General features: G+C 33.7%; 1 long non-coding RNA gene across 1 annotated transcript in view; it reads right to left on the minus strand.

Annotated features, from left to right (window-relative positions):
• Window positions 1-9,582: 9,582 nt before the first annotated feature.
• Window positions 9,583-22,602, minus strand: part of LOC141489862 (uncharacterized) — a 51,551-nt gene continuing 38,531 nt past the window's right edge. Inside the window, exons 2-3 of the long non-coding RNA XR_012469012.1 lie at window positions 13,018-13,132; window positions 9,583-9,720 (exon numbers count right to left, since the gene is read on the minus strand). This is a non-coding gene — a long non-coding RNA (uncharacterized LOC141489862). The remainder of the gene's footprint in view (window positions 9,721-13,017; window positions 13,133-22,602) is intronic.

Raw genomic sequence — 22,602 nt, forward strand, 5'->3', positions numbered from 1 at the left:
TTCCACACCAGAAGCAATAATTATACTGTTCATTCTAGAAGATTTATGATGGAAAATGCCATCCACATCCAGAGAAAAAACTATGGAGTCTGCATGAAGACCAAAACTTACTATGTTCACCTTTTTTAAAAGTTTTTGTAAGGCAGTGGGGTTAAGTGACTTGCTAGGTAATTATTAAAGTGTCTGAGGCCGAATTTGAACTTAGGTCCTTCTGACTCCAGGGGCAATGCTTTATCCACTGCACACCTAGCTACCTCCTATATTCACTTTTTAAAACTTATGTTTTTTCTTTTTCTGTCATGGTCCCCCTCTCTCCTCTAGTTCTAATTCTTCTTTCATAACATGACTAATATGGAAATAGGTTAGGCATGATTATAAATGTATAAGCCATATCAGACTCTGCCATGGGGGGGGGGGGAGAGAAAGTGATAAATAAAAAGAAAAAAAGGAAAAAGAGTATGCAGTATTCTTTTTGTACTTTTAGAAACAGGTCACTTAAACGAAATAATTGTACTGTCCCAGAAAAGTTCATATAATAGATTTAGAGTTGAGAAGATCATAGAGATCTTCTCATCCTATACTCTCATTTTTTCAGATACAGAAATTGAGACCCAGAGGCAAAGTGACTTATACAACATTACAAAAGAAAATTCAGACTAGGTCATCTGATCCAAAATCCAAGATTCTTTCTATTTTACTTTGTTGCCTCCTAAGAGAAGAAGAGAGGAAAGGGAATAAGCATTTACTATATTTTGATTATATTTCAGAAAACAAATATTATTCCATTTGATCTTGACAATGACCCTGGGATATAGGTACTTTCATTATTCTCATTTTACAGTTAAGGAAAACAAGGCAGTAAAAATACCCTGGCCAGGGTTACAAAGATAACTACCGAGGCTGGTTCTAAATGTAGAGTTTTCTGACTTTCAGGTTTATTGCTCTATTCAACTACCTCTAAAACACTCCACATATAGGATATTTCAGTTCAAATCAGATGAGAATATCCCCTGGTCATTAGGGTTTTAGTGCCATTTCCATTAATAATACCATATCTGTTTCCAATGTTAAGCCATTTGTCTGTGTCAGAGACTGGTGGTAAGAACTTTCTTTTCTCAGGTTTCAGTAGCTATGGCCACATCTCTACAGCTGTGGCTATATTGTGGGGGCTGTGTTGGAAGTGATCTGAGGGCACTGCCATTCTTGGGGCTCTTGGGTTTACATTTCTGTCCGTGGCAATTGTGGTATAGATGGTGGAAAGAAAGATGGATGCTTTCTCCACTGCGATTGCTTCTCTCAATAGATCCTACACTAAAAGCAGAGATAGCTATATTGGAGTACTGCTATTTCCAAGATTGAATTAAGTTCAATCATTTTTCAGTTGTGTCTAACTCTTTGTGACCTCATTTGGGGTTTTCTTGGCAAAGATACTAGAATGGCTTGCCATTTCCTTCTCTAGCTCATTTCAACAGATGAGAAAATTGAGGCAAACAGTGCTAAGTGACTAGACCAGGGTCACATTAGTTAGTATCTGAGGCTGGATTTGAACTTAGGAAGATGAATTTTCTGTGGACTACAGAGTCAGCACTCTATCCATTGCACCATCTAGCTGCCCAAAGCTGGAAGTTCTGGACTTTTCTCTATCAAGTTCCGAAGAAAGAGGAAAGTTGAAGTAATAGGAATAGTTTGAGTTGCCTGCCAAAGATTTCTTCCTGTTTCACTTTCAAGGTGCCATGCTGCTTTAGATAACAACCTGCCAAACTGACATAGCCTTAGATAGCCCAGGTTCATTCAATGATGATGAGGAGAATTTTTGTGAATGGGAGTCTTATTATCAATTATTCATGTTCCAGTCCCTATACTACGTGTTAACTGAGAAATAATAAATGGTTTTTCCTTGCCCATCTGCCATATCAAATTTTGAGAATGGAGGTGAGGGATAGTGGGAAATGGAAGAAAAGACGAAGAGGAAAAAAGATGAAGGGGAAAAAAGTATACAGGATAGAGGAGGGAAAGCAATGGGTGCATCTTGCTATGATCTCCCATCTCCAAAGAAGAATGAAATTATAGTCATAGAAAGTAGAAGCCATACTCAATCTCCATTCCCTTTAACACCTCAAGTATCTTGTATCTCAACTACATCCCCCTAACATCTCAACCTTTTGCTAGAATGATATACTTGGTAGGACCTTTCTTAAATCTTCATATTGATGATACTATTCTTGATAAAGCTTGACTTATTTATTATATGGCTGAATGCTGAACACAGTTACATATTTTTAAAAGTCCTTTGTAGTAACAGGAAAATGGAAGGGGGAGAGCATTCAACAAGCAATAAAAGAATTAGTTACTAAGAAAACACCTTTGGATCTGAAAAACTGTACTTGGGGCTCCCTCTGCTGGACCCATATAAGCAATGAATAAAGAGATTCCCAACTTTCAATCAATTTCCATCAATCAATCAAGTGCCTATGGATTTACATCCCCCAGTGTACATGATATTTTTGATAAGGCAGGATGAGCCTAACTAAATCAATTTACTATTTTTTTTTAGCAGTTTTGGTGTCTGGATGATAAAACAAAGAACTATGTGCTTTCCTAAAACATGGAAAAACTATACAAAGACAGACATCAAACAAAGGATTCATAGAAATAAAATGAACCTTAACTCTGAAAAAATTCAACTAAAAAATGAGAAACACTCTCTCTGAAAGGTGCAACAAATCCTAGTAGTTCTAGAAGACACATGAAGAAATATAAGAGGCAATAAATGGATTTTTTTCAATAAAGTCAAGAAGCAAAATTCCTTTCATTCAGTTTTCATTTCTTCCTCCTCCTGTTTATCTCAGTGAAAATACTCTTCTCATCAAACAACAACAATATACAATAACAAAACATTTGTATAATTTATTAAGAGTACAACTATGAGGGAAGCAGTGTTCCTCTTATTTTTCACATTTTCTAGATGGGGAAACTGAGTTATGATGAGGTGAACTGTCTTTGACCATACATAGCTTGTGTCAGAGGAGCAACATATACCTTCTTCCTTATTGACAATGGTGTCCTGGAACTCTGAGAAAATTCTAAGAAAGACATTAAGGACTAACATTTTTTGCCCACAAACAACTTTTTAAAAAATGTCCTCCTATGGGGTATGGTGTCACTGGGTATTGTTATCCCTTCTACAGGGGATACTGCTGGTTGTTTTTCCTGCTACAAATCTTTTCCCACTCAGCTGCCAAATTCAATTTTCTGAACTGCAAGTCCCACTACATTACTGGACCTCTCCTCCCCAACTCAATAAACTCTAGTGGCTCCCTAGCACTTCAAGGATCAACTATGAAATCTTTTGTTGGACATTCAAAGCCCTTCATAACTTAAATCCCCACATGAACATTTTCAGTTTTCTTACATTATACTAGTTTTTAGTATGTGACCTATAGACAAGTCACATAAAGTCACATATTCATTTTGAATGTATGATTTGGAGTAGGAGATAGTAACCCTATTTATAAATGGATCTTTGCTCTGAAGACACTAAGGGTTAATAATAATAACAATTAGAATTCACATTTATATAATGCTTTAAGTATTTTTTCCATCTTGTTGTTTTGTCAATAAATTGTGTCTGACTCTTCATGATCCCAATTGGAATTTTCTTGGCAAATATACTGAAATGATTTAACATTTCCTTTTTCATCTCATTTTATAGATGATGAAATTGAGACAAATTGAGTTAAGTGACTTGCCCAGAGCCACAAAGTTAAATGCCAAGACCAGAGTTAAACTCAGGAAGATGAATCTTCCTTACTTCAAGTCTGTAACTCTATCCACTGCGACAACTAACTGTCCCTTTCCCCATTTTGCACATGAGAAAAAAAAAAGCCATATCAGAGAGATTAAATGATTTGTTCATAATTACTCACCTGAAATCAGGAAGGTCCCCTGATTCCAGACCTAATGTATCTTTCACTGTAATAATATACTGACCCTAAGCCAATACGGTTCACTTTCTTGGTGTCTCCAAGGAATTAGAGATTGTTTAGAATTATAAGGGAAGGGTTCTGGCTAATATAGGTTATGTAGTACAATGAAAATAGCTTGGCCTCTGAGACAGAGAATCTGGGATGATATCCTTGGGTAAATAATTTAATACACTTGGACCTCAGTTTCCTTTTCTCTAAAATGTGGGCCTTAGACTATAGGGACATCCAGGTTTCCACCATATTTAAATTTATAGTCCTATGATCTACACATTTTATGGAAAAGAACATTCAAATAGATCTCAGAAACCTGGACTTTCTTCCAGTTCTTCCATTAACTCTTTGGGTCACAACTTTTATAATTTTCTCCCTAATGTAAGCTCATAATTTCTTTAACTGTAAAATTGAATGGTTAGTAGCTAGGTGATGAAAGTGGAGTTTTGGGCTTGGATTTAGGGGAACCTAGTCCAAAGCTAACACAGATACTTCATCCTGGAGACTCTGGGTGCATCACTTCATCTTGTTTGCCCCATTTTCCTCATCTATAAAATGAGCTGGAGAAGGAAATGGCAAAACCACTCTAGATTATTTGCCAAGAAAATCCTAAATGAGATCATGAAGAGTCAAACATGACTGAAATGATTCAATAACAACAATAATATTGTAGGCTTAGACTAGATGATTACTAATGATTTTTGAATTTCTAAAATATCAGAGTCAAAATAAACAAACAAGCTTCAATTAAAAAACCTCCTACCAGTTCTAGCCCACTTAGTTCTTAGGAACAGTCTTTGGGAGGTTAGCTTACTATATTGCCTTGTGATTTAGTTTAAAGTGATTTAGTTTAAGAATGCCGACAGAAGGGGGCGGCACTAACCAGGACATTTTTAGTTTTCCCTACTGTCTTATTTCTTCTTCCATGGAAACCTTTTAGCAATTGTGTTCCCTAATGTTCATTCACTTTTTGGTATTTGAAGTTAGATTTCCAAAATACAAAAGGCTGCTAGTTGATTTCTGTGGCTGAGTTTTCTTTTTTACCACCACCTCATTGATTTTAGTTATTTATTTTTAAATATAGGGTTTTTCCTCCCCAATTACTTGTAAAGATACTTTTCAAAATTCATTGTTTTGTAAGATTTTGAGTTTTGCATTTTTCTACTTCCCTTCCCTCTCACCATGATAGTGAGTAATCTGATGTAGGTTTTTACATGTACAAATATGTTCAACATATTTCCATATTAGTCATGTTGTCAAAGAAGAATTTGAATAAAAGGGGGGAAAGACCATGAAAAAGAAAAAATTATAAAACATTTTAAAAACTGAAAATAGTTTGCTTTGGTCTGCAATCATACTCCATAGTACTATGGATTATTGTATATGGCATCTCATGGATTGTAAATTAAATTTGGTATGTTGGTGTTGAATATGCACAATTCAGTCAAATTAGTAAGTTATGATGATTGTATGCTCTAAGGGAAAAGGTTAGGCTTAGAAAGTATGCTGCAATTTAATTATAGATTTAGAGTGGAAAATTATTCTTGTTAGCCTTGAGAGATGGATGTAGATGTATGGAAGCCTGATGCTGATATCTTGGATGTCTACTTGACATTTCTAAGGGATTTGTGAAGAAACCATTTAGAAAATTTGTGCGTACCTCACAGAGTTGCATTATTCTGGCCATGGTAGAGATTCAATTTACTGATTCTAATGCTAGAAGTAAGATATTTTGAAAGGTTGGTAGGCACAATGGAACATAGCAAAACATATACATATATATATATAATACCTAAAATGTATTGTATATATACATATATGAGTATAGTGTGTGAGAAATAATATGCATGTGTTTTATACAACATTCTTTTATATATCACATACATGTGTGTAGACATGTATATATGCACACACACGTGCTTTTATGTACACATATAAAGATCTACAAAATTCTGTCCTCAATCAACCTCATTTAGGTAGTTAATTTCATTTTTCTGCCTTTGAAAAAAAAGTAATATGCCATATTTACGAGTTGCTGCATTGATGGGGGAGAGAGATGGAAGTGGAGATGGTGACTGGATCTGTGATTTCATTGATTTAGGAAGCTCCTGGGAAGAGCTCCATCTGCCTGCCCTGCAACATATAGTCTTAGGGGATTGGCCAGAATTCTGTGAAGTAATTTGCCAGGATCATGGACTTACTTTAGTTCAGAGGTGGGGCCTAAACCCTGACCACTTGCCCAAGGTCACACAGCTAGTAAGTGTCAAATTATGAAACTGTGCTTGAACTTGGGTTCTCCGGACTCCAAGGTTAGTATTCTATCTATTCTGCCACCTAGCTGTACTATGTAATCTACAGTTATTATTTCACAACAACCCTGGGAAGGGAGGTAAGGAGAGGTTAAGTGATTTACCCAAAGACACATAGCTATTAATGTCTGAGACCAGATTTGAACTCACATCTTCTTGATTTTGATCTTAAGCAATTAAAAAAAAGCATACATATAATACATTTATATATGCACATGTGAGTTATAATAGTAATAATTTGCTGGGTTATTTGGGAAACTATAGTTCACTGAATTGTTCTTAGGATTTCAAATGAGTATTCCTCCTATCTTCCTTTCTCATAAATATACAAAGCAGTTCTCAAATTCTTAGTGTGTATTAAGTATTAATAGCTTAAACTGTAGAAAAGCTTTCTGGGACACCTTTGTAATAGTAAAATATTAAGCTAATTTTAAAGAGATAAAGTTGTTATAGTAAATATGACACTAAGACATAAGTGCAATTCTTTCATAAAATGAAATCAACACCATAGGGTTCGAATTCTAATGAGCACTTCCTTTTGAAGAGAAATTTATTCTTTTAGGATACAAATTATTATTCGAGACAGATAATTACAATAAAAATCCTAGTGGTGACTTGAATTAGTTAATGGCTTTACAAAAAAAAATTTGGTTGAATCTTTACTAATACCTTTATCTTCTAAAGTATACAGGAAAATATCTTACATACATAGATGTATAAATATTTAAATAAGGTATATATGTTATGTATGTGTAAATACATAGATGTATGTTTATATATATCCAAATAAGGTAAACACACATTAATTAATTGTCCAGGATTTTCGACCTAGGATTAAATAAGAGAAGAGTAGGCTCCTTTGCCTCATATTAGCCAAACTTCCTCAGCAAACTAAAGCCTATTTTATTACTAGTATTTTGTTGATGGTGTATGACTGACACATAGAGCATAACAATCATGGTAGAGTTAAAAAGAATATCTTATAATGAATAATGATGAGCAAGTATGAGCAATTTGCAACATACTTCTAAAAAGTAGAGGAGTGAAAAATGTCATCGGGTAGATATATGAAAGCAAGAGGAACTGGGCAAGTCCCATGGCGATGTCAAGGGATGCCAAAGCACTCCACTGGCATCCTATCAAAGTCAGAGGCAAACGTGGAAGGTTTCCAGTACTATACGAGGGCTCCTCGTGGTGAAACAATGGAAGGGCATGCACAAGAGAAGTTACTGATTGGCAACTACGAACGACTTGCAATCTGCATCATTGGAGGGAATGTCCAGATTGGAGATTACAGATACAATTGAGTATTTGGAAATCTAAGAAGAAACTATTCATAGTGGATACAGAGTTGGACTCAGAAAGGTTCAACTTCCCTGCTAACACTTACTGGCTGTGAACCCTAGACAAATCATTTGAAGTTTTAGTGTTTCCTCCAAGAAATTCTCCTGTATTCTCCAAAGCTATAAATTGCAGCTCTGTTTTGATTTCTTCATTGGGAGTTTCATGTAGCATTGAAATCAGACTTGGCTTAAAAGGAAAGGAGGAAGAGAGGAGAATGAGGAAGAAGAAGTAGATGAAGATGTAGAGATGTAGATAGATAGCACAGTGTATAGTGATGGACTTGAATTCAAATCCTACCTCAGACACTTCCAAGCTGTGTGAGCTGGGAAAGTCACTCAACTTTCATCAGCTTTTCTCACTTTCCTCATCTTCAAAATGGGATAATAGCATCTATTTTAGAGAATTATTGTGAGGTTTAAATTGAGTTAACCTATATAAACCACTTTCAAAAATTTAAAGTGATATGTAAATTCTGACTACTATTGCTATCATCATTTAATAAAAAGTACCTTCTCTCTGTTGCAAAGAGCTAATAGAAAACTTTATATATCACTTCAAGGATCCCAAAGTGTTTCTCATATATATTATCTCCTTTAATTCTCACAACAACCCTATGAGAGAGGTGCTATATATATCTCCATTTTACAGATGAGAAACCTGAGGCATTAAAAGATTAAGGAACTTTCTCAGGGTCACACTGTTAGTAAGGGTCTAAGATGAAATTCAAATTCAGGTTTCCCTGACTCCAAGTCTTGTGTTTTGTTCATTCTGTGACTTATTATCTTCTAAAATAACTTTCAGATTGAATGCCACAAAAAATGTCACAAAAAAATTCTTCTATGTAGTCCTGCCTTAATTCCCCAAAATTAGATTTGCTCCACAGCTGTTTTAGGTTTGCCATCTGAGCCACTCCACTAAAGTTCAGGTGAATAATGATGTGAACGAGTGGCACCAGATCCTAATATCCAGAGTTTTAAGGAGCATAGATGCAGATGTTAGCTGAGCACATAGCCTGCCCTCTTACCTCAACAATACTTATCCCTTTTGCTAACCCTACAGGATCCTTTCCTATAGTCAAGGAAACTATTTGGTAATTTTCTCTTGGAGCTTGAGTCAACTGACTTCCCAGTCCTTTTGCCACAAGTTTGAAAGCTTAGGGTGGAAAACAATTTCGACATTCCCAATTTGGACTCCTGCCCTGAAGCAAGCACATTTGTTGTTCATACATGGTATCTTGGCTGCCTCCTCTCCTGACCATCTGTTATGGAAGGCACTGTGCCTGCTTGGATGGGGATGTGCTACTTTCACTAGGAAACAAGTCAAACTTTACTGGTTTGACTGACTAGTTGAAGTTTATTTCAAAATAACATGCACCTGTAGGTGATATGTATGTGTGATATATTTATACATATACATCAAACTACACACATATCTGTATATACATATACACATATATGTGTATAAATTATGTTTTATTCTTACTTTGCCTAACTGCCAAAAAAGAAATTTCAAAAGGATTATTCTAGATTTTTTTACATGAGTAAGACAGTATAATTGAAATTGGTTTATTTTATTTTGTTAGAAAAGCTGAAAAAGATTTTAATCTACCAATTTATTTCATTCTTTTTCTTTCCATATGTGAATGTGTTAACAGGATAATATTTCCTTTTCTTATTATTTCCTGATATTCTATTATTCCTAGTTCTTACCATGTGCCATTATCAAATTAACAGTATGTAAGTTTGACTTACCAGTACTTTCCAGAGTATACTAGTTTTGTCATAGGGTCTGGAATTCTAAACCTTAAAAAGATTAAAACCTTATAGTGATTTGTGCAAGTTTCCAACTTTGTCCATAAAATCCAGAGAATTGCGTGTGATACTCTTGACAAGAGAAAATCCTGAGTACAATGTTTCCCATTAAAAAAGTTTAAGTTTATTTCTTACCAGATTCCTAGGCATCCTAAGGTGGAGTTTAGGCCCTTCTCCAGCTCTCTAGATGGTTTCATCTTTCCTCTGGATAGGTCATCCTGTTCTGTAGCCAGCTTGTGTATCCTGCAGTTGGCTCATGGTCATTTCACATATTGACATCTGGATAAGAAAGCAAGGCTAATTTGGGAAGCAAGTCTAACAAAATTAGCCAAGTGCCACCTGAACTGGCTTAAGATTTTATATCTTTTTCCTCCTGAAGCTCACAACAGAACTTTTTCTTGAGCATGAATACTTCTATTTTGCTTAATGTTGTTTCATTTTCCTTGCATTTTCCTTGACTTTCTGAGAACTATTTATTATTCAATTATTTGCCTATTGAATATTGGAATTTTATATTTTATTTAAAGAGATCAAAAGTAATATTTATTAGTTGCTGCAGTATGTATTTGGGGGAGTCATAGTCATAATGTTAGGAAGAAACTCTTGTGGAGATATAGGTAGGCATTTTCATATTCTAGTGCTGCAGCCACTTATCTTGATCCAGGAAGGAAAGTTCCTGCTATCAAAGTCATTGACACTCTCAGATAGTTTAACATAAGAAATTGATCTGATTTTTTTGGTAGGAACAACTCTAAGATAATGTACTCTAAGGATTATGGTATCTTTCTATAGAACCTGAAGCTGAAGCTTCTATATGTATTCTATTTTCCTTTATAATGTGAGTTTCTGGAAAGCAAACACAGTGCCATGCATTGTGCCATTCATTCCTTCATTCAAGATACTTTTCAATTGTGTGAAGGAGCAGATCTCAATATGCTTCTACCCATCCTACCCAGATGCTGACAAATCAGAAGAAATGGTTATTTGCTGAATTTGTATGAAAATGGCAGACATGGAATAGGGTTACTACATCCAGTTTTGAGTCTCAAGTTCTGTTACCCATAGTATGACATTGGTCAAGTCATTTGAGTTCTGTGGGTCTGTTTCTTCCATTATAAAGTGAGGGGTTTGGTCTCTTAGAATTGTTCATTATCTTTCTACCCCATTAAATATTTATCTGTGAAAAATCATCAAAACCTAATGAAAAGATACATTGTCTGTTTAGCTAGCTTTATATATGGAAAGCTGTGTAAGTGATTGGTGAATATTTGTTAATAATGATAGATTCCCCCCCCAATAAGAAATAAAGAAAAATAGTTTTGTTGTTTTTGTTGTTATGCATTGAAGATTGGACTTGCAGTCAATTATACCTGAATTCAAATCCTATCTCAACTACTTACTAACTGGGCAAGTTTCTTAATCCTTCTCAGATCCAGTTTTTTGTCTGTAAAATGGGAATAAAAATAGGAATAATAATAACTTTACAAGATTGCTTTGAGGATCAAACGGCATCATATGGATTTATTGTGTAATTTAATACACTTTATAACTTTGAGCCACTATTACATTCTTAGATCTCTAAATGTATTATATAGCTTTTATCAAATGTCAAAGTATTAGGACTAAATGAGTGACATGAATATGATCTTATCTAGATATTTCTGTGATTAGAGAATGAAGTTATTAATATTATAATATAGCATAGAATAATATAATATACAATATAATTCATTCTAATATAAAGAGTAGAGTGGAAAGAATTCTGAACCTGGAATCAGAAGACCTAGCTAGACTCAGTTACTGGCTTAATATATTGATTTTTTGAGTTTCTGTTTCCTTCCTTATAAAATGGGGATATTCGTATTGACCTGACCTAAAACAGTTGTGGAGAAAGTATTTTGTAAATTGCAGCTCACTAAATAAATGCTATACAAATGTGAGTCTAAGATGCATCTTATAGTCCTGGTTCTTTTAAAACATTGTGAAGAGTGCATCAAAAAGAATCTAACTTGGACTTTTGTGTCAACCATGAGTTGTTTTTGCAATTCTCAACTAGTTTTACCCTGATTCTACCAAAACTCTTTTTGATTCCCTTTTTAACTTCCCATTTGCTGCCATTGTTTCCATGATTATAGACACACTGGGAACAACAATAACACTTGTTAGTTTCTCCTTTTCATTTTACAGAGGTTTTGTACCATAAATTTACAATGAGTTTAATATTGACAACCAACCACAGCAACACTGGAATGTTGTTGTTCAGTCACTTCAGTTGTACCTAACTCTTTGTGACCACATTTGAGATTTTTTTTGCAAAGATACTGGAGTGGTTTGCCATTTTCTTCCCAACTTATTTTACAGATGAGAAAACTGAGGCAAAGACAGGGTTAAGTGACTTATCCAGGGTTCACACAGTGTCTAAGGATGGGTTTAAGCTCAGATCTTCCTGACCCTAGAAAAAGAAATATAAATATAGGTCAACAAATTATAACTTTTTAAGATTACTCAGGAAATATTTAAATAAAAATGTGCCTTAAATGATAATATTATTCGATATGATGGGGGGGTTAAAAAAGGAGTTATATGAGTATCAGTCTATATTGAAGAGTGAAAATGAAAGGATGAAAAGAACATAAGCCTGAGGAAAATAGAGAAAATCTTTCACCTGAGAGCAGGCTTAATGGACATCTATTTGTATTATAAATAGTCACTAACTGGGGAAACAAGACAGAGTAGTGGTTAGAGTACTGGTCCTGAAGTCAGAAAGACATCTTCATCTTCTTGAAATAAAATTTGACCTTAGACATTCACTAGCTGTGTGACCCTGAGCAAGTAACTTAACCCTTTTTACCTAGTTCCCTCAATTGCAAAATAAGCTATGGAAGGAAAAGGAAGCTATCTTCGCCAAGAAAATCCCAAATAGGGACATACAAAGTAAGACATAACTGAAAAATAACTTAAATAGTCACATACAAATTAGTCATGTAAACTAAATATTTGATACTTTAACCTTTGATTATGTGTTTATCCTTGCTATACTTTTGGAACTGACTACTAAAATTGAAAGGTAATGAAAAGGTTGATTTTACTTTGCTTCTGATTGAGAATACCATGGCCTTAATTGCATTAATGAATTACATGAAGCTCTCTGACCATTGTCAAAGTTCAAGGAAACTTCATAAAGTTTGGATTAATTTTACTGATCCTTCAAAGTTCAATTAATAACTCTACCATATCACGGGCAAACTTAATGTGCAGACATGATAAAAAAAAACCCCATAAAAAACTAAACAATCCCCACTGCATTTTATCAATTGCTTAACAAAATCTTGGCTTTTGGGGGTCATATTCTGTTTGGTGTTTTCTTTCATTTTTGACCCTCTCAATTCAAAACTATTGGCAAACCATGTTAGAAATTTTTCAATAAGCAAGAATCACTACATTTTGCTGATTTTTTAACCATTTCTGAAAGGTCAGAAGTTCTAGAGCTTGAAGTAATTTAGAGATAACTAGTTCTAACTCCCTCATTTTACAGATAGGGAAATTAAGACTCAAAAAAAGGTAAAAATGCCTTACCCAAGATGATGCAAAGACTAAGTGACAGAGTTTCAAGTTGCGCCAGTTCTTATTCCACTATAACAGAGGTCTTCCTTTCCAACTCTTATTGAAGTGCGTGTGTATAAACAAGGTTCTAAAACATTAAATATTTTACAAAAATATATTAAAATCAGTACTTACAGCTAAAGTTTTCTTAGTAACTTTTTAAATTTATTTTCTACAAATCAAGTATCATACCAATTTTAATCATTTTCTCAAAATGAATTCTTTCCCCATTCACTCTCATTTATTTTCTTCCTTTATATTCTCATTGTGTTCTTCTGTTTCTATTTTTCATGAACATCTTTCTAAATGTTCTTTATATTAACTTCTATTCAATGATCCATATTACATCAGAATTTTAATTATTCCCCTATTATTGTACATTTAGACTTCTTTCCCTTTTTTTTGGAATTGTAATTAATCTGTTTTCAGAATCCTTGAACATATTGCTTTTATTGCTATTGTTATTGTTCTTAATAATATTTTCATGATATGCTCCAATCAATGTAATTATTGGGTCAAAGGGTAGACTTATTTTTTAACATTTGTTATCTATTCCCAGATGGCTTTCTAATAAGATCAAATACATTCTACAAGAAATTGAAGTTACCTATTTTCCCATAACACTTCCTGTGTACCTGTGTTATACCTCTCAAATTTAAATCTTTCCTCTAAAACTTCACTAGACTACATGCTAGTACTATATTTTTGGAAGTGTTATAGTCAGAGCATAGTACTAGTAAAACAAAAAAGTTGATGATTAATGTAGAATTGTCTAATAAAGAATTTGATGTGGCAAACAGGTCTTCTACCTAGTTTATACAAGCATTTGAGTGTATTTTGTAGTCATATTCTTATAGCAAAGAACAGGTAGGGAATCCTTAATTTGTCTAGGCCTTAGTTTTTCCTATGAAGATAATAACATCAATCTCTTAGATCACTATGGGGATCAAAAGAACTATTTTATGTATGTATATTATATATATATATATGTATATGTCTTTATATATATGCACACACTTATACATGTATATGCATATATGTCTCTATATATACATATGTGCATATATAGTTTTCTGTGTATACATTTACACACACATATATTTTGAATCCCAGTACATATTCTATAATATCAGGTCATTATATTTACACTATTGATCTCAGGCTATAGTGAAGACTAAATTAGGAATCAAAAGTTCACATTTATTTAGAACTCTAAGGTATACCACACATTATACCTTAGGGTGTGGACTATATATAGAGACTATATAAAATCTAAATAGTTATGAATAAACATGTTTTTAGTTTCTAATTTAATCCTTACTACAATTCTAAGAGATTGATAGTTTAAGTATGATTACTCTGATTTTATAGAGGAAGCTATGGGATTAGAAAAATTATTCAAATTGCCTAATTAACAGAAAGCCAATTTATTAATTTATAATAAGAAAATTCAGTACTGCACCAAGTGGTGATAGAACTAGGAATAAAACCAAGATCTTCTAACTAGTCTGTTCTTCCCAATACACCATGTAACCTGATATTATATGCTAGGAACTCTCTTTCTCTCATCAACTATTATATTTTGCTACAAAACAATGTGAAAGTGTACATCAAGGTCCAAACTAAATGCTATCAGCATTTTAAAGAAGGAAGGATGACTTTTGACTGAAATAGAGAGAGAACTGTTCTCACCTTAAAGCATCATCATTAGGCATTCATCTTTAAGAGTGACATTCTAAGTTTATTTGAAAATGTCACCTTATGAGACTTGGACTTGTTTACAAATGAATCACAGGAGCCATGGTCATCTTGTCAGAGTCTCTTAGTCTCCTGCCTTTCTTAGATTATATTTAGAAAGTTACAGAAGCAACATCACACATAGTGCAATTTGCTTTCTCATTTACTCATCCTTATTTCTTGTCCTTGTAACATTTCATGTCCTATATTCTGTTGCTTCATGTTTCTAGTTCTATGAAAAATAAAATACTTATCATTTCAAACTCTGGTGTTTAGTTAGGAAATGGTAAATATTAAAGCTACTAAGTCCTTGGAGAAATTTCTACTAAAAATTAGAAATTAAAAAAAGAGAGAACACAGATTATTTAGCTGAAAGAATACTAGACAATTGGATCCAACATTTTATTGACATCTATCTATCTATCTATCTATCTATCTATCTATCTATCTATCTATCTATCTATCTATCTATCTATCTATCTATCTATCTATCTATCTACTTTATATATGCACATATATTATGATATAATACAATAGAATGAAATATAACATATATATTTGTGTGTTATAGCTGTAGTGATTCTATGTAGCACAGGAATTAAGGTACCTCATATGAGAATCTCTAGTGTGAAAAATCTGGTACTTTTCACATAGTAACTTTATTTGTTTATGCTTACTCTCCTCTATTAAGTTATGAGGTCCTTGAGAGAAAGGAGAATGACATGCTCTACTTGGGAAGGGGAGATACTGCCTATGACATATTTGAAAATTTATAAATATTTGTTGGTAGATTAAATATAAATTCAACTTCTTAGTTTTCAGTGGCATCTTAAATCATAATATAAAACTATACTTGGGGACATCATCATATTGGATGATAGACTCAGATTTGAAAAGGACCTCAGAAATCATATCTTTAACCTGTATTTAAATTATGAATCCTACCTACAGCACACATCAAAAGTAGTCATTTAGGCTCTGATCAATAGACTCTCATCAGATTATCTGTAAATAATTCACTGTTGAATAGTGGAAGTTGTCTTTAGGTTCCTCCCACCTTACTCATTCTAGTTTCCTGTCCTGTTTAAGTATAGTTTCTTAGTTCTATCTTCTAGGATAAATAATTTTTGAGGGGAAGATTGTCTTGCATCTTTTCATTTTCTTTCTCATGATTTTTTTTCTCCCCATGGACTCCTTACCCTTCTATCTTGCTTCCCTTGAGTTCACTTAAATCATCATTCTGCTTTGCTTCTCCCTATTTTTTTTTCATTTTTCTGATTGCAACTAAGAATGAAATTCAATTTTCTCCTCTCTTTTCCACTCCTTTCAACTTACTATAAGAAACATTAATTTGTGGGGCTCTTTCCAAAAAAAAAAAGTATGGATTTACTTTTTCTCATAGCCAATTCTGAAATATGCTCTCTTATTTCTAAATTATATAATTACATATTCACTATTAATTCTATTGTCAAGCCACTTAACTTTTCAAATTCCTTATTGGTAAATGAAGCAGTCAGATTAGATGACATCTAAGAAGCCTCTCAGCTCTTAATCTATTGGCCTTTGATTAAAGAAAATGAAAGAAAATGGTTAAATGTCTTAGAATGGTTAAGTAATTATTTTCCAGATTTGTGATTATGGGAAAAAAACCTTAAATCTATACTTAAATTTGGTCAAATTTTTCTGTAGAAGTCACATACCTGTTGACTCAATAATTTAATTGCTAGAATTTTAAATAAAACTATCACAAAAAAGAAAAATATAGCCTTCTAATTGTGGTCTCTGATTCACTCCCTACTTTCTAAACCTTTCTCCTTCATCAGAAATGAGATATGCTGTCAGGTTTATAGTTTGCATTTCTATATGGTTGCATTCATGATAATTGAAAATATATAAACATGAGTCTATTCAAAAGTTTCACAGGTACAATATTTGCAATAGCCAAGAAATTAAAAGAAAAAGAAGTAACATATAATCATTTAGTATTAATTGTCTACTGTTTGCCAGACTGTAATAAGTATTGGGATACTTACATTCTTTTCTCTTGGTATTGATTGTGTCTTTTGTTCTAACTAGTCAACTGACTGATTACAAAGAAATGACTGAATGAGTAAGGGTAATCATTTATTTCAGGTCTTTTAAGATCTACTTTTCCCATACTTTTTGTTTACTTAAGACAGTGTTCCTCCCCAAGGCTGTGTGCTCCAAAGCATGATGATAGAATCTTTTCTCTTCCCTATACTTTCTCATTTATTATCCTCATTAGCTTCCATGGGTTTAATTATTATTTTCCTACATTTCCTACATTTCCTAGTTTCTCTTCTGAGCTCCAGTAACAATATATCTTCAATTATCTAATCTTGGCCATTAACTTTATTTCCTAAATCAGTATTATCAAAACTGAACTCATGCTTTTCTTCCAAAACTCACTCCCCTTCCAATCTTCCTTATTCCTCTTTAGGACACCACCAACATTTTTCTAATTAACTAGATTTATGTCAAATCGTAGCATTTCTACATCTACAATATAACTTGCATCTATTCACTTCTCTATTTACAAGAACATTTTTATTATTCAAACTTTTAGCACTTCTTGATGAGAGTATAATAATAGCTGCTTAATTGGTCTTCCAGTCTGGTCTGTTCTCTCTCCAATTCATTCTCCACAGAGTCACCCAAGTAATTTTCCTATAGTAAAGGTTTGATCATATCATTTTCTATTCAGCAACTCCTCTAGCATTGCTTCTAGCTATTGCTTCTATCATCAAATATTATGGTTTTAAGGCCCTATTTATAGCCTAGCTTTGACTTCCCTTTCCAGTTATCCCTTCCACATCACAAGGGTTGAGGATGTGGCACGCATCACTGTGATTTGGAAGATCAGTGTAAAATTTTTAGACCTTCCTTTCCTATCATAGAAGTAGTCTGAAGTTTTTATTTTTCTTTTATGGGCTGTTTACAATATATTATTATAAAATTTGAGTTAAATATTTGGTCATAGGCTATATATAAATCAATGTTAAGTAAAAAATACTTATGAAAAAGAAATCCTATAGGAATTTCTTATGTTGAACTAGAGTATATTAAAATCCTGATGAGGAAAGTTTCTATGTGGAATGGATAGTTGTATCCATTTCTCTCTTTCCTGCAATAAATGGTCCAATCGAGTTTGATTGCCTCTGCTTCAGAATCTGAATCACTTTCCTAATATTTTCCCTCTCTTTTATTTATTTATTCTACCTCTGCAGTCTTCTTTTCAATAGTCTTAATTCACTCCTCATCTCTTGTATGGCAACTCTGACTGTCATAATCAGCTCCACGAGAACCACTAAACTACACTCTACCAGCAGCCAACAATCATCATGACGCCATAAATTTCAAGGGTCAGGAAGAGACAGAACAAGTCAATCAATCCTGGGTGCCAAAATCTGTCCATTTCTCCCCTCTATCTTTTCAAAAAACTTTGTGCTTATAGCAAATATTTACTCCCTAAGACTACTGGTAAGGGGCAAGAAGCAATCATTAGGAACCACTCTGTCTCTATATTTCTGCTTCTTCCATTCTCTCTCTCTCCATCAACACAGAGCCAGGCTAAAATAATAATAACTCCAATTAAGAATAAAAGAGCAGGGTGGCTAGGTGGTGTAGTGGATAAAGCACTGGCCTTGGAGTCAGGAGTACCTGGGTTCAATCCAGTCTCAGACACTTAATAATTACCTAGCTGTGTGGCCTTGGGTAAGCCACTTAACCCCATTTGCCTTGCAAAAACCTAAAAAAAAAAAAAGCAACATATGAGTCAGTTTACTTTATCTGATTTTCCACATGTGTGATGTTCATTGGTGACTGTGTCCATTCCTTTCTGAATCTCTCCTTGAATAAAGTGGGCATAATATAGGTATGCTTGAAGTTTTGCTAGCCTTTGTCCTCTTTCATTTATTCTGAATTATATTTTCCAATTTATTTTCTAATGCTTTCTTCTCTTTCCAAAATACTGTATAGTTTAAGGAAATGTGCCACCAACATAGGATTAGTTGATGAAATATAATCATGTCCACCATTAGGACATAGGCCTTGACCATCACTGTGGCATTGAATTCCAGAGGAACGTGCCTCTCAATCTAAGAGGAGCAGCGGATCACTGTAATTTGTTCTGTGAATTTCTGCAGCAGACATTGCAAGCATTTCTCTCATCAGTGGTAAATGTCTAGGAAATCTCACTGCAATCTTGGCATAATAAAACTTATGTACAAAGTATATTCAAGAACTAGATGATGGTGCAGTATTCTGGCTTTATTCAACCTCCAGTGCACTTTGAGAGTCAGTGTGGTGCAGTGGAAAGCATCCTAGATTGGGAAACAGAGAATGCGGGTATGACTTTTGGCAAGTCATTTAACCTTTCCTGGCTCCAGATCCTCATCTGTAAAATGAGGGGGTTAGAACAAGAGCCTTCCAGCTCTAAATCCTATAATAAATCTCACTAAACTACTTGGTTTGAATTTATCAGTCCCTGAAAAGGTCAACTATTTTCATAACATTTAGAAATTAACTGTGAAATAGCTGTGGTGAATTATGATATACATTCAAACTTTACTACCTAGTGGTTTAAATGAACAGAGAAATAATAATCTGAATTTTGTCTGAATAAAAGTTGATAAAAATAAAGTCATTGTTCTTGATAAATATTTAATGAGTATGAATACTTCAATATTCTTATGTAGACTGACTCTGAACTTAACAACTATGGTAATGGAGCCAGAGATGGCCAACTAAAAAAAAAGGTCAAAAACCTGGGTTTTCTTCCAGTTTTGCCAATTAACTCTTTGAGACACAACTTTTATAATTTTCAACCTAATGTAGGCTCATACTTTCCTTATCTGTAAAATTGAATACTAGGGCATGTGCTCTCATGTGTCAAATTATTTGCATTTCTGGTTAAGTTAGATCCCACAATAATATTAAGTTGCTGAATAGATTCTTTTGAATTAGTATAATTTTGTTGCAATGAATGAATCCAATACCATTTAAATTTGCCACTAAGTAGTCCTATATGAATTGTTATTTGTCATAATTTGTTTTAGATTCCTATGGAAAAGTTGTTCAGATTCTTATGTCATATAATAATGATATAGATGAGGTACACATCAACATAATAATTAGAATTATTATCAGATTTCTTTTAATTGTGTTTACAGCCCCAAACAAGTTTCCAACTAATACTTTGTAATACTTTGCAATAATATTCTAAAGCTTGGAAAGAGTTTTATATAAATTTGATTTGATTCTCATATCAACTTTCTTCGCATTTTAAATACAGAAAAAGACTAAAAGATATTAAATTTGAAATCAGGTCTTCCAAGTTCCCAGGTTTTCACTACTACAAGTCCAAGGCCCTACTTACTACATATATTGTCTTTCTAAATTGCAGTATGAAGTTGATACCATTATTATATTACATATTTGTCTTCACCTTGCTACGCTGCAGAGGTAGTTATAGAAAAAGAACAAACATCAGGAGACTGATGCCACTAACTAGCTATATGATTTTGAGCAAGTCACTTCTCCACTCTGGGTCTCACTTTCATCTGCCAAATGAAGAGCAAACCAGATCTTCTTTTTGGTCCTATCTGGGTTTGACATTCTATAATTCTCATGAGGTTTTGTTTCCAGTTGTTATCAAAAGTTACTATGGGGGAGCTAGGTGGCACAGTGAATAGAGCACCAGCCCTGGAGTCAGGAGGACTTGAGTACAAATTTGGCCTCAGATACTTGATAGTTATCCAGCTGTGTGACCTTGGGCAAGTCACTTAACCCCATTGCCTTGCCCCCCAAAAGTTATTAAGGTGTTGACAAAGAATGAAAATCCTTGGAACATTTCTCATATTAAATAAATTTATCATAGCACTGTAGGCCATAGGTGGTTGCTAGGAAATATTTTAATTATTGTCTATTTTCTGTTGTAATTTTCCTGTTTTAATGGGATCTGTGCATTGAAAAGAGTTTTTTTTTGACAAGGTACTGAAAAGCACAAAGTAATGATCTTGGTGTATTGTACAAAGTATGATCAACCTAGGATTCAGGATAAGAGATCTGAGTCTGCATCTCTATTCTGACACTTACTTTCTGTGTGCTCTTGGGCAAATGCTTTTATCTCTTTAAGTCTCAGTTTCCTTATCAATAATAGCTATAAAGTAAGGTCAGTTATAAAAGTATTTATATAGTATTTAAACTTGCAATGTATTTTACATACATTATTCACCATCACTGATCCTCAAAGTCAGTTATATTATCCCCATTTAATAGATGGTAGAATTGAGAGAATAATATTTTACAGTTTACAGAGTCTTGCTGAAAAGGATTTTGTCAGCTTTGGAGTGCTATTTCAAGATAAATTATTGTAATTTGCAATTGTAATTGTAATTACAATACATTATTGTAATTCTTTTTCTCTTTAGGTGCACCAATCAGCTTTGCTGTATAAGATAAGAATTGTAAGATATAAGACTGAGAATTGGAAGAGTCTTGGAGACTATCTAGTCCAACTTACTCATTTTACAGATAAGGATACATAGAAAGGTTGTGAGATCCTCAATGACACATAGAGAGTAAATGTCTGAGGCAGGATTACAACTCAGGTCTTCCTGATTATGTCTAGTGCTTTATCCACCACACCAATTATCCAACTCAACAAAACCTTGCCCAGCTGTCTTGCAATTGAGTGTCTGTGAATACAGAAGATATGGGCAAGAGTATAAGTGTATTAAAATAAATATATCATAACTTGCAAAAACAGTTCAAGGGGGTGATGAGATTATGGTATTATTTTCTATTAAAATGCAATACATTATAATTTCCATGTTCTTGAGAGAGACAGAGAAAGAGAGAGAGAGAGAAAGAGAGACAGACAGACAGAGATAGAGACAGAGAGAGAGAGAAAGAGAGAGAGAGAGAGAGAGAGAGAGAGAGAGAGAGAGAGAGCACAAAATGCCATCGAATTCTGATCCAGAAATTTCTGAGAATATTGGTGGAAAAGGTCAGTACATAGATTACTGCACTGACTAGTCAGGAACTTTTTGAGCACAGAGAAAATTCTAGTCTTTATAGACAGATACCATTCTGTCTGTAGAAAAAGATACTTGACTTTAATATTATGGAAATATTGTATCTTCTCTCCTATTCACACAGAATAAAAAGTACTGAATATCTATCTTTTGCCTAAAATAAAACCTTACATAATATGTGGCAATGCTGTCTATAGTCTTTGCCCATTTGACTGACTTGGTGTATAGTCCTTAGTTCACTTTATTCTGCTCTTTCACAGTAGCAAACTTGTGATGACCTTCCTGGCATTGCTTTCTGGCAGTCATGGTGATCCTAAAAATTGTGAATTCATTTGAATGGGTCTCGAGTTTTGCCTGGATGAGCCAAGTCATGTACCTTGGATTCATTTTTCCTTGGCTATCCTACAAACCTTCTTGCTTATCTTTCAGTAGTTTGGAAACCATAGGCTTCCCTAACTTCTAACTCACATTAAATATCTCACATAGATGAAGGATGAAAATTATTTTAACAAAAAGTAAGGGATTGGAAATTACAGCTTATTCGGTCAACATTACAGAAAACCACCATTTTGGCCACATTTTTGGACTTAATGTTTGATATTGTATGGATTCTTTGATAGGCTTTCCCCTGCCTCTATAATCTCATATTTTTTCTTTTATTTATTCACTTGTTGTGAATTCTCTCTTTTTATTTTTGATATTGGCATTTTTCTCCCTTTTTTATCAAACAAGCTAAGAACTCATCTATTACATTGCTATGGGT

The sequence above is a fragment of the Macrotis lagotis genome, chromosome 5 (genome assembly GCF_037893015.1).
Source record: "Macrotis lagotis isolate mMagLag1 chromosome 5, bilby.v1.9.chrom.fasta, whole genome shotgun sequence".
In the NCBI taxonomy this organism is placed as follows: domain Eukaryota; kingdom Metazoa; phylum Chordata; class Mammalia; order Peramelemorphia; family Peramelidae; genus Macrotis; species Macrotis lagotis.